Source organism: Nicotiana attenuata, unplaced genomic scaffold (genome assembly GCF_001879085.1).
Source record: "Nicotiana attenuata strain UT unplaced genomic scaffold, NIATTr2, whole genome shotgun sequence".
Taxonomy (NCBI): domain Eukaryota; kingdom Viridiplantae; phylum Streptophyta; class Magnoliopsida; order Solanales; family Solanaceae; genus Nicotiana; species Nicotiana attenuata.
In genome coordinates, this window is record NW_017670907.1 from 202,975 (window position 1) to 216,980 (window position 14,006).

The window sequence follows — 14,006 nt, forward strand, 5'->3', positions numbered from 1 at the left end:
ATTGACAAACGAACTCAGTGAAGGACCAGGTTCATCTAAGGAGACACAGTTGTTATGGCCCATACACATGAGATGCACGTGAAGAAGATAAGTCCTTGAGATCAAGCAGCAATATCTTGATGAATATCTTCTGAACTGATCGAAAAGATTGCATATAGGATAAGGAGTTGAAGTCTCCTTATGAAAAGAGAATTACATCCGGATCAAGAATATGGATTAGGAGTTAGAGTTGTTCTTGGACTCGAATTGTCAAAGGATCCACAATTCGAGTTCTTATCAAACTCTGATTACTAACTTTATAAATATAACGATTGTTCTCTTTTACAGGTGAATGCACATAAGCAGAAGTTAAGCATATTTGAGAGCAAAAAGATCAAGTCTGATTTGCAAGCAACATAAGCGAGATACAAGTGTGCACGTCTGAAGCTACATGAACTAAGATAGAAGAACCAGTTTCATCATTGTATTTATTCTAAGTCTAGTTCAATTGTAGTAGGTTTTCATATTGTACCTTTCGGCTTTCTTAGAAGAAATTGTATTAGGTACTCTGAGTATTCAAGTTAGAGTTAACTTGAAAGTGTCGCAACAGTTGAGGTTGTGTGCTACACTGGGATTAGAGTTAATCCTTACGTTTACAAAGAGTTTTGTAAATGCAGTTTTTGGCTCAGTGATTTTAGTGGAGTTTGGAAAAATCCTACTGAGTAGTAGGTCGTGGTTTTTTCACCTTTTGAGCCAGGTGTTTTCCACGTAAAAATCTCTGTGCACTTTACTTTCAGTATTTATTATTTCGCAAACTGCTGTAGTTAGAACACTTAGAAGAACCAGGTTCTTCTAACGCGAAAATTAGGTACCACACAAATCACCCCCCCCCCCTTGTGTGGTATTGACGTTTATAACATCACACCCTTCGGACGAGTATTCAATGATTGAGAGATTTGGCCTACTTGCACCTCCAAATTTCTGATAGAGGTATTGTGGGAAGCCAATTGTGCATCTGAATCTGCATTCTTCTTCATCATCTGTTCGAACATCATCTCGATTCTACCCATATCATTACCCGAAGAACTAGGACCTTGAGGAGGGAAAGGGGGTGGATTGTTCGGTTGTTGGTACATTGGGGGCCTTTGAGAGCCTTGCCCCCGATTTCCTTGGTTCCCATTGTTCCATCCACTTTGATTATTGTTGCCACCCCAATTGTTGTTATTACCATTCCAATTCCCTTGGTTGCCTTGATTTCCCCAGTTGTTATTTTGGTTGTTCCCCCAATTACCATTGTTTTGTTGTTGATTACCCCAATTGCCTTGAGGTCTCCACTGTTGTTGGTTTGAAGAGTTGCCCCGTTGGCCTTGAAAATTGTTCACATATTGTACCTCTTCATTTTGCTCATCATAGCCATCATTTTGAAACCCATCACAATCATCAGCAAATTGCTCAGAATTCCCTTGGTTTTGTTTCCTTCTTTGCCTTCTCTTGTTGATAAGCATATTAACACCTTCCATAGCATTCACTTGGCGAGGGTTTTGGACTTGTTACAACTGTGCCTTAGCCAATTGGTTCATAGTAGTTGTCAACTCCGCTATAGCTTGTCCATGGTCGTGTAATTCCTTATGCAAATGAATAACCGTAGGGTCACCTTGAGGAACATTGGCTCTACTTTGCCATGCGGAGGATGTATCCTCCATCTCATCAAGAATCTCACAAGCTTCGTCATAAGTCAACTTCATGAAATTACCCCCGGCCAATTGATTGACTATGCATTGATTTGTAGTATTGATGCCCCGATAGAAGGTTTGTTGTATCATCGCCTCCGTCATATCATTATTGGGGCATCCCTTCACCATCGTTCTAAACCGCTCCCAAATCTCATGCAAAGGTTCCGTGGGCTCTTGCTTGAAAGCCAATATCTCATCTCGAAGTGCCGCCATGTGCCCGGGTGAGAAAAATTTAGCAATAAACTTATCCGCCAACACATCCCAAGTTGTGATGGAATGGTTGGGGAGTCTCTCTAGCCAATCCAATGCTCTCCCCCGAAGTGAGAATGGGAAAAGCCTTAACCTAAGAGCACCCTCGGACACATTCGTCTACTTGCTACCCCAACATGTATCCATGAACCCCTTGAGATGTTTGTAGGCATTTTGATCCACAGCGCCCGTGAAATACCCATGCTGCTCAAGTAAGGTCAACATCACATTGGTTATCTGAAAATTTCCCGCCCGGACTCTGGGTGGGACAATAGCACTCGCATAGCCCTGGTTCGGTAACACCGCGGAACCGCTCTTGGAGGTGGCAGAGGAAGGTCTGGAACATTTTCATTAGCATTGGCCTGGCGGCCTCGTCGTGGTCCGGGAGGTACAAGAGGCACCTCATCTTCTCCAATTTCATCAACCTCCTCCCCCGCAAGCACGTTTCCAAGAGGGCCATTAGCATTTAAAGCCATTTATTACCTGAAGTATTCACACACACAAATTAGTAATAAAGAAGGAAAGAAGAACAATACACAAACCTAACTAAATAGATAGCCAAAATCGTTAGCTCCCCGGCAACGGCGCCAAAAAGTGATCGCTGCCAACTCCGCACTACTAATAAGTAGCAAGAGAGGGTCACAATAGCTTTTACCCGATTTTGGATCGGGATCGAATCCACAGAGAGCTAGGATTGGAATCGAGTATCTATCTAGTTTAGGATTGTGTATGTGCTCTTAATTGGTCTTCTATTCATTTTTGGTTTTTCTCTATATTCTACTATGATCAAACTACAAATTATAATTGCAACTAAATTAAACTAAGAGTAAATTGCTACAAGTTGTATCTAATGGTCTAAAAGGCACTAGGGTAGTGACTTTCACCTAGGTGACCAATTAACGGGTACTTGCATCCATGGCACGACTGACATGATTGGGGAATATGTTATAACCGTTTCTCGATACTACCCACTCTACACCTCTCGGTAGAAAGAGTGATTTTGCCCAATTGACTTTCTCAAGACCAATTGGGTATGCATATTTGTCCAAGCAACTAGGGTTCAAGTCGGGTACTACTCTCTCGAGGTTTAACCTTTTAATTGGGACTATCAAATCTTTTGAGTCCATCCCAATTCCTTGTTGAGTCAATTTTGGAGGCTTAGGTTCTCTTTCTCAAGAAGAGCCCAAGTCAACTTAGCACAAACTAGTGTTTGCAACCACTAATTCATAAATTAAACCATAAAATTGACCCAAATAACAAATACCCATAGTCAATCTAACCTTAAATCACAACACCCATCAATTACCCATACTAGGGTTGAGCTACAACCCTAGCTAATGGGTCTAGCTACTCATGCTTGAAGAGAAAATCAGAGAAATAGATGAAGAGAAAGACATATTAATTAATTACTAATGAAAATACAAAGATTCAGCGATTAAAACTAAGTAAGAGTGCCCAAAATGGCTAGAAAAGTCTTCTCACGAGCGCAGCTACTGTATTACAACATCAGATGCCCTAAAAATGAAAAAAGAATCTATTTATACTAAGCTGGAAAAACTGGACAAAATTGCCCCTGCGGGGTCAGTCCGGACCGCACAAAATGGTGTGCGGCCGCACTAGGCTCTTGAACTTGAAATTTTGACTCTCTGAACCCAGGCTCCGCGGACCGCACTGAATGGACTGCGGCCGCGGAGGCTTTCAATGCGGTCCGCGCAGAATGGACTGCGGACCGCACATGCTTCATCTTCTGAATTTGGCATCTCTCTGAACTTTGGTTCTGCGGACCGCACAGAATGGTCGTGCGGCCGCGGTGCCTCAGTGCGGACCACACAAAACCTTCTGCGGCCGCACTGCCTTGATGCTTGAAAATCTAACTCTCTGAATCTCCCTAGTGCGGACCGCACAAAGTGTAGTGCGGCCGCACTAGGCCTGTTTCTCCTGAGTTTTGTCTTGTCTTTGGTACTTGTGCAGGTTTCACTCCTTTTGAGCCGATCATTGACATCTTGTCACTTTGTTGATCAAACCTGCAATCAAGCACAACTTATGAGCCTTTTGGGACTATTTTGTATGAATTTATAATCAAAGCATAAGCATAAAAGGGGTATAAAATGCGTCAAAATCCCTAGTTATCACAGTACTCTGGTGATGTATTTGCACGACATCGTTACCCGCAAGAATGAGTTCAAATTGATCAAGAATCCTCCACTTAGCCTTAAGCGCAGCAGTATCCATTACAGAAATGACGGGCTCAGGATCGGCGCCAAGTAAGCTCTTGAAATCAGTCCTGGTTTTCCCCGAGCGTGGAATTATCTCATCCACTTTGGAAAATTCTCATCTTCTGCAATGATTGTCCCTTCTTCATGGGAGAGCATATCCATTTTCGACGCAACAGTGCCGGCAACTCTAGCGGAGTTAGAAGGTGCACAAGCCATGTTTTCTTTGGTTATATAGGTGATAAGTGCTAAGGCGGAGGGGGTAACAATGGCAATGGCAAGAAACTTCAAAAGAAGAGAGATGGAAACGTAAGAATCTGAAGAGAGAGGAAGGAAAAGCCTGAAGTTTTCTGAATGATTTATAGGAAACACAGCAACCCAAACGGGAAGTTCTTTTCACTATTTATAAGAATACAAGCACCCTGAGCGGGAAAACCAAATGCCGCCACATCAACTCCAAAACCAAAGAGGCACAGGGAACGAAGTAACGTATAGGGAACGTGCGCCATAATGACGCATGACAATTTGACGTCATTTCAGACTGGTGTAACGGTCAGGTATATCTCTCGAAGCATCATATCGTCATCTCGCTATGAAGGGTCCGCCCCTAGACCTAGATGCTCAGATTTTTGAACTCGCAAACTGGCATAGTCCGCCCATCAAGCTCGTCCAAAGACGATCCCAACAGGCGGAGGGACTAAGTGTATAGGTCAAAATCTGATCAAAGGAATTCTACTTAAGGAAAGACGACCATGAGTCAACCAAGCCGAAGTCACGTACAGGAAGCGACATATCAGCGAACGACTCAGCTACGGTCAAGGTCGAGCACTCAGTTCGGCCGGAACGACAAGTTCGACACTTAGACATTTCAGGAAAATATTCTAGAATATATTCCAAGAACTAAGGTACTCCGGTTTAAGGACCGCTAGGTAAGGGAAATATTTGTATAAATATCATGAGAGAAAATAAGAAAAGGAGGCTGATGAAAACACATACATACAGATAGATCTCTTTGAAAGAGGAGAGAGTTTCATCCTCCCAAGCTCTTCGCAAAAAGGAGGATAAATCTTAAGATCTTGGCATTTTATCTGTAGTTCAACTTTATCAATTGTATGGAGATATATCTAGTTTATTAATGGTGATAATTTTTCCCCTATGTGCTTGTCGTTATCATTTAATATTATCGAAGCCATCTTATTTTTCCTATGTTATGGAATCCAATCGCGACTGTAATCAAACTTTATGTCCAACAAGGTTTGTTTATTCTTGTCTTCCATCTCAAATCTAGAATAAATTATCTCTGGCTAGGATTTACCCCATATCTATTTATTAAATTGGTTTAACAAAAAGGGCTTAAAACTTTTTGGTCAAACAATTGTCTTAACATCTTTACTTTCATCTATATCTATAATTCATATGCAATATTAAATTGTTAAATATTCAATAATTAAATTTTAAAAACTAATAATATGTAAATTCACACAAAAAAATATTATCAGTATGAGTTTGGGAAAAGCCATGCAGCCAATTTCGAGTAGTAACAAGTGTTTGGACATTTTCATGATGGATGCACCTTCTGTACTTTGTAAGAACATGTCCACCAATGCTAAATGTCGATTCCGATGCTACATTGATAAGAGGAATACTTAGTACATTACGCGCCATCACTGAAAGATTAGGATATTTTCTAGAATGATCCTTCAAATACATGACAACATCTATCTCTTGAAACTTCTCAAGACCAAGCTTTGGTTCCTCTAAGTAAAGATCCAATTCTCACTTTCCCTCGCTAGAGGTCGTATAGTTTTTATATTTTATATTTTATATATTATAAATAAATATTTTTATTAGGCCCATGGACCGGCCCAACCCAGCCTCAGTCAAGCCTCACAGGCCACAGGCTTATTCGAGCCGGGCTTAACGCCTCATTTTTAAATGGGCTCCAAAAATTCTAGCCCAACTCTGCTAAATCACGGGCCGGGCTAATAGTACTTTTTTATCTTGGTCCACTTGGATACTAGACACGAATATCTAACAGATAATTTTATAAAAATTGCATGGGGCGCCCTATTTGGTCGCCCCCTTTTAACTTATACCCGTTTTGTTTTTCCGTTTACATTTGTACCCATTTTTTTGTTAAAAGCGTTTTAAAAAGATGATTTTGCCCTTCTTTAATAAAAGACTATGGCAAACTGCAGGACAAAAACTTAAGCATGTTTAGGCTGAAGTTTTAGCAAATGAACTAAAAAACTTCAGCTTGTTTAGACTGAAGTTTCGGATAAAACTCAGGACAAAACTGTAGACTGCGTTACAAAACTTCAGCATGTTTTGGTATGAAGTTTTAGCAAACGAACTAAATAACTTCAGCATGCATTAGCAAAAACCCATTAGAAAATTACATACTGCAAGACAAAAACTTAAGCATGTTTAGTATGAATTTTAGCAAATGAACTAAAAAACTTAAGCATGTTTAGTCTGAACTTTTAGCAAATAAACTAAATAACTTCAGCATGCATTAGCAAAAACTCATTAGAATATTACATACTGCAAGACAAAAACTTAAGCATGTTTAGTATGAAATTTTAGCAAATGAACTAAAAAAACTTAAGCGTATTTAGTCCGATGTTTTAGCAAATGAACTAAAAAACTTAAGCATGTTTAGTCTGAAGTTTTAGCAAATGAACTAAATAACTTCAGCATGTTTAGACTGAAGTTTGGGATAAAACTCATGAAAAAACTGTAGACTGCAGGATATATAACTTCAACATGCATTAGCATGAAATTTTAGCTTCAATGTGAAACAACTTCATGCTAGATTAGCATGCACTTTTAGCTTCAACATGAAACAACTTCATGCAAGTGTGGTTCTGAAGATGAATCTGGATAAGTTTTTAATTTTTTGATAAAGCTGCTGAGAGGCGAGGAGGAGATCTTTTTTCACGAATGAGGTTGCAGGTCACGCGATTAATGCGTGATGCAGGTTCTATATCTTTTGTCAGGGGTGTAATTGTCATATTATTACGAATTTTATTGTCAGCTGGCTATCAAATCAATAATTTTTAAAAATAGAGTACATGTTAAAAGGTGGCACAAATATAGGTACGGCTGCAAATCTCGCTCAACACTTTACAAATTAATTAAATTAGTTTTTAAAAAATCATTGGTTGTTGAAACAAATAAGTACAATTTTTTGTTTCCAAAAATTAAATTAGTCAATCCAAATTATTTTCTGACCAATCTAAAACAAAAAGGCCATTAGACGAATAAATAATATTTTTGGTTTAATTTGTCAGAGAGGGCGTTCTAAGATTTTCTAAGTCCATCGTCTTGACAATGCAAAGATATCTCCCAACAGAGCCTTCCATGGAAAAATAAAATGGACCTGAAAAAAGGAAAACATTAACAGTTATGAATGAAAATACATAATAATAAAATAGTCACACATCAAGTAATTCAAAAGCAATAAACTATTAATTCAACAAAATGACACTTCCAAAATTAATGTAAATAATAAAAGAGGGTTTGATATATCACAAGAAAAATTTGTGTTACAAAAGCAAATCTGGTTCCCCTTAATTTTTTTCTATAAAGAATTATCATACTCCATTAAGATTTAATTTTGGTTTCTTCACTGCACTTTGAAGGATTCAGCTTTTCACAAGTTAAACCAATATTAAAACCCTAAATTTTGAGTGAAGTTTTTGCTACGCTCCTTACGCATATTACCATTTAGACAATAAAGCATAGTTGGGAATTTAAAAAAGGCTACTATTTTAATAGATATATTATGTAGTCTTTAGGCGGACTAAACACACAAGAGAATCCGTCAAAACTCCAAAAGTCCAGTCCACTAACTGACGAATCCATTCCCATGTGAAATATTTTTGTTTCCAATAGTGAGATTAGGACCCTTGGGAGTCGTTATAGTATGAATTTGAATGGCCAGTATGGTTTCTTTTCTGGGATTTTTTTCTTTCTATACCATATATGAAAATTTATTATCAAAAATGTGCATATTTTGTATATTACCCGTCCAGTCTACATTTTACCTACAAAATTTGTACCATTCGAAAATCAGGCATTAATGGATCAGAATATTCCTTAAAACGCGCTAAAATTAAGGAGAGATTCTTGGTGATAATTGATTCTACATTAAATTCAATCTTTAAAAAGGGAAAGGAGATTTTATATATACGATTTTTTCTCCAGAACTATAATTCAAATTTTGAAAAGAAAAAAAACGAACAGATATTGAACTACTAACAGCTACAAAAATAACAAAAATATTCAACTACTAACAGCTTCTAAGATTTACCAAATAAATGGACATAAAGTGAAGAGTTCAAAGGCAGATCATTGACAATAACTTAAAGAAGGGAGAAAAAAACAAAAATGAGAAGAAAAAAATAACAGCAATAGGTCTTCTTAGTTTTATGATATTATCTACAAATTTACTACATATATCTACAATTTGACTATAATTTCTTTATTTGGTGCAGGAAAAAAATATTTTAATATATAGTGTCTCCAGATTGTAGATAAATTGTAGGCAAATTGTAGTTTACTTATAGTTTGTAGTTAATTTGTAGATAAGTTGTAGATAAAATGTAGATATATTGTAGATACTATATTTTTAATATTGTAAATTTTTTTTTCTTTGTGTTTCAACTGAAAATGTAGGTGAGGGCTTCAACAAATCATATACATACTGTGTTGGATGGTGTGAAGCGGTACATTGTGTGTCTAGAAAATAAGAAATGTAGCTGTGGCCAATTCCAACTTAAATAACTTCCATGTGTAAATTGTTTCCAGATTGTAGTTATAATGTAGGTTAAATGTAGTTAATTTGTAGTTTTTGTAAAATTTTGCAGAAAATTTTTGCAGATTAATTGTGGATGTCACATTTCTACAATTTGCTCTTCATCTACAAAATTTCTACAAAAAACTACAAATATTTACCTAGTTTTTTTGGGTGATTATATTTTTTTCAAAGTTGAAGTGTGGCCAAGGTTTTAGAAGAAAAAAAAAATATTTTTGAGGAGAAGCAGAAGCAATTTTGGAACAGAAAAAATAGCTTTCCGAAAAATAATTAGAAATAGTTTTTAAAAGCCTGCCCAAATACTTATTGATGGTCAAATGCTGTTCAAATTAATTAATTAAAAAATAATTATTTTTCACCTAAAGTACTTTTAATAAAAATACTTTTAAAAAAAAACTGATTTCGATCGACATGAGAAAGTAATTAAAAATCAATAACAAAATAAGCCAAATGAAAGTGCAAAACAGAAAAGAAGAAGAAAATAGATCAACGAAATCTGAGTCTTTGACTTTCTTCAATCCCGTTTCATTCTCTCCTCTGTTTGTCATCTCAAAGATTCAACTCAACTTCTTCCCTAAAACAAAAAACGTGGAGGGGTATGAGGATGAAGGGTTAGGAGAGAGAAAGTGAGGATTAATACTTAGTACTGTCAAATAACGGAAGTGCTTAATTTAAGGAGTATAAAATATCACATTAATTATAACCTTAATTAGATATGGTATATAAATGGTAATTTGGTATACTAAATGTAATTAAGTGAAACCTTAAACATGTAGGTAAAAAAGATTTCATAAGTGGGATAGGAATGTAAAAATTCCAAAGAGGATCCAACAGGCTAGGCATTTCACAAGTGGGCTTAGATTGNCTCATAGCCTTTGCAGCACATATGGAATTTACTCTTCATCAGATGGATGTCAAAAGTGCCTCCTAAATGGCTACCTGAAAGAAGAAGTGTTTGTGGAACAACCTCCAGGGTTTGAGAGCAAGGAATGTCCTGAGCATGTGTACAAGTTAGACAAGGCTCTCTATGAACTCAAGCAGACCTGATTTCGATCGACATGAGAAAGTAATTAAAAATCAATAACAAAATAAGCCAAATGAAAGTGCAAAACAGAAAAGAAGAAGAAAATAGAACAACGAAATCTGAGTCTTTGATTTTCTTCAATCCCGTTTCATTCTCTCCTCTGTTTGCCATCTCAAAGATTCAACTCAACTTCTTCCCTAAAACAAAGAACGCGGAGGGGTATGGGGAAGAGGGGTTAGGAGAGAGAAAGTGAGGATTAGTACTTAGTACTGTCAAATAACGAAAGTGCTTAATTTAAGGAGTATAAAATATCACATTAATTATAACCTTAATTAGATATGGTATATAAATGGTAATTTGGTATACTAAATGTAATTAAGTGAAACCTTAAACATGTAGGGTAAAAAGGTTTCATAAGTGGGAAAGGAATGTAAAAATTCCTTCTTTTCTTTTGCGCATCCGATTTTTTTTTTCCACCTAGTGTTCGGTACCCGCATTGAAGCACATTATATCCGGATTCGCGTCACGTAGGGTCCTATTCGAGGGAGGGGGAGGGGGAGAAGCGCTCCCTACAAAAAAAAAAATCATACCAAAGGCTTGAACCTCCATCTTAAATTCTCAGTCATGTTAAGGGAAGAGCAGTCCCTTCGTACCGAGACCTCTAATTAAGGGAAGAGGAATCCCAGCACATCCGGTTATGACTTTACTCCATCTTAAATTCTCAGTCATGTTTACCTTTTCAAGAGTCAATTGACAATTGATTGGATAAAATCAGGCATCAGTAAAATTTATTGTGTCATAATAACTTTAGAGACAAAATTACATACAGAAAAACTATTTGAGGCTATTCCAAATTAATATGTTTCTGCCAATGGAAAGAAGAGGGGCCCATTCCGAATGTAACGCAGTGTGCCACTGCGTGGTAGAAATGACACTAGTTAGCCACTTTAAAGGGCTGCTATTTAGGAATTAGCCAGTGCGTTCTAAATTTTAGTTTTTTAGGATAAAAATATTCTGAGTCGTCCCGAAGTTAAGATTATTAGTTTAAAATTTCAAGACAAAATAAGTACTACCTAATCTCTAAATAGCATCTCTGAGAATGACTATCTGTGCACTTGCCTCGTATTCGTGGGCAAGTACATTTTAAAGACCATAAAAACTATAAAATGGGCTTTAGCCCCAATGATCTTGTAATAAGCCCACCTAAATTTCATCTTTAAAATGCTTAAGATTGTGAACCTATGACTAAAGGTATCAGAAAGCCCACCAGCGTATTCATCGAATACAGTCCAAAGATACCCGTAATCCCCTAACTAACCGATTAACGCATTTCACGTAATCCCCTAACTAACCGATTAACGCATTTCGTTTCCTATTTTTTCTTTTCTTCGTTCTGTTTTCGTCACAGATTCTGTGACCCTCCAAATCTAAATTTGTAATTTACCCACTGTATTGGTCAAAATTTGGACGACTTAATAACTGCAAATGAACATGGTCGAGGATTAAATCGACCACGACACAATGGTGAGGAGTCGTCTTAAGAAGGATTAGTGCCGATGTCAAGTAAAAATTGTACGGAAGCAATGATAGAATAAGTTTAGAATAGAAAGAAGGAATATTCCATTGGATATTCCTTCTGCTATACTTTTTAGGGTTTCTTAGGAATATACCCTATAAATAGGAAGAGATAAAGAATAAAAAAGGGATCTTCACTTTTGGGATAAGAACATTGTAAAGGTTGACTACAGAGGATATACAAATCTTGTCTTGTCCACTGATTCTATTATTCAACATATATCTTTTACTCACGAGATCCTAGGATCACTTGTCTATCATCATTTTATATTGTCCCCACATTGTTGTCAGGAAGGAGAATCATACAAGTTGTCACAGGGGTGACTTATGTCACTCGAATTCTGCCCGAGGTTCACCTCCGTACGGCAATCAAGCCCAGCCTTGATTTCAGCCTTTCCAATACTTAGTTTATTTTTAGGGACGTTTTGAACATAGAATGAAAATAGGCAGCAAAAACAGTAAATAAGGCACACGATATGCAGGAATTTCTTCCCAACTTGTATTAATAATGTGAATACAAGAACACAAAAGCCAACCCTATGGCCAAGACAAAGAATTCCCTAATTCCCTGCCCCAAAATGATTTTTCCCACCCTAGCCCCGTTTTTGGCACCCTAGGCACATATTTATAAGGCTACAATCAGTTGACAAGCCCCAACTGATGGGCAAATAATTTAGGACAAGTACAAAAACGTGCCCGCATGTTTTTGGGCCATGATCAGCATGTCTTTGAAGGAGTTGCAACCGCCAACTGCTTCCCCATGTGCTTGGAAAATGTTTTTCAACTGCTGCTTGTGCACAGCATGTGCCAATTTCGACCAGCTGCTTTGTGCCCAAGGCTGGCATTGCGCCCAGCCTTGCCCTTGACACTGCTCCGCGCCAATGCCATTGCCACAGCTCGCCGCCCATCGACTTAGCTGCACACGTTCGTTGCCACAACTGTCCGCTCATGTCAAGTCGCCCCTAACTTGATCAAATCTGCCCGCATCAATTGGCATTGCTTGTCCCGCATTGCCTTGCCTTGCCATGCCATGTCTTTGCCCCTGCTTGACATGGCTTTGCCTTGCCATTGCTTAGCCAACCCGCACGTCTAAGTGAAATGCGCCTTGCTTCCGTTCAAGGTGCGTTTGTCAAGCCCCGCATAGTCCGTCATGCCGAGCTGTCCGTCATGATGTTGCCCTAATTTTCAGGTTGTGTGCCAAGTCCATCATGAAAATACTTGTCACAACCCACACCTGCCGAGGATCATTGTCAAGGGGCTAACAAACCACCCCTACCAGAAGAATTCGTCGTCCTCGACGAAGTAGCTTCCGCATTTTTCAGCACCACCATAGGTCCTACATATGCCGTTGTTTGCTCCAGTTCTTCCTCATTTGGCTCATCTTCACATTTTTCTTCAGCAAACAACGCTGAAAGCTTTTCAATTCTTGGACAGTCCCTCGCCATGTGTGGTCCTTTGCAAATAAAACAGCCATCAAACTTGCTGTTTTTCCCCCATTTTGTCGAAGGTCCAGCACATTGCTTTCCCTTCTAATTGCTATTGCCTTCAACAGCATTTCCCTTGTCGTTTGCGTTTTTCCTCCACTCTTTTGCCTTGTCCTTGTTCCCATTTTTGGACTTTGAAGTAGTAGAGAAATCAGAACCATCTTGTCCCAACCGAAAATCACCCAACGCATCCGCAACGGCAATGGCACTAGGAAGGTCTTTCACATTCTGCCTTCGTAGTTCCATTTGCGCCCACGACTGCAACCCATAAAGGAAATTATGCAGCTTGTCCTCCTCAGACATGTTGCTTATATCCACATCAAAGAACTAAATTCTTTGACATAATCCCTGACCGTTCCAGTTTGTTTCAACTTTTTTAAACGATCTCTAGCAATCCAGCCCGCATTGCTAGGAAAGAATTGATCCTTCAACTCCTTCTTCAGCCCTTCCCAAGAGTCAATCTTCGGCCTACCAGCACTTACATCATCTGCCACGCGCGTCCGCCACCAAAAGCTTTGCATCGTCCACTAAATACATAGTCGTAATGGTGACCTTATCTTCATCTTGCACTTTAGCAGCATGGAAGTACTGCTCCATATCCCACAGGAAATTTTCGAGTTTCTTGGCACTCCTTGCGCCATTAAACTCTTTAGGCTCCGGAATTCTGACTTTGGTACGATCTGCCCCACGCTGTGCTTCATCATTGCCAACAGCCCGACGCAGCAACCCATTTTCCGTTTTCAGATCTGTGCACTCCTGGCTCAGCCTGGTCATCTCGGCCTCAAGATAGGCGAGACGAGTCACAATGGTCAGAAATTGATCCCCATCAACAGTTCCGACGAGTGCCTCTAATGCAGCAACCTTTTCCCTCAGTTCTGCGTTGCCACCAGCCATTCTTCACAAAATTCAGCCACTGAACGTTGTGTCGTC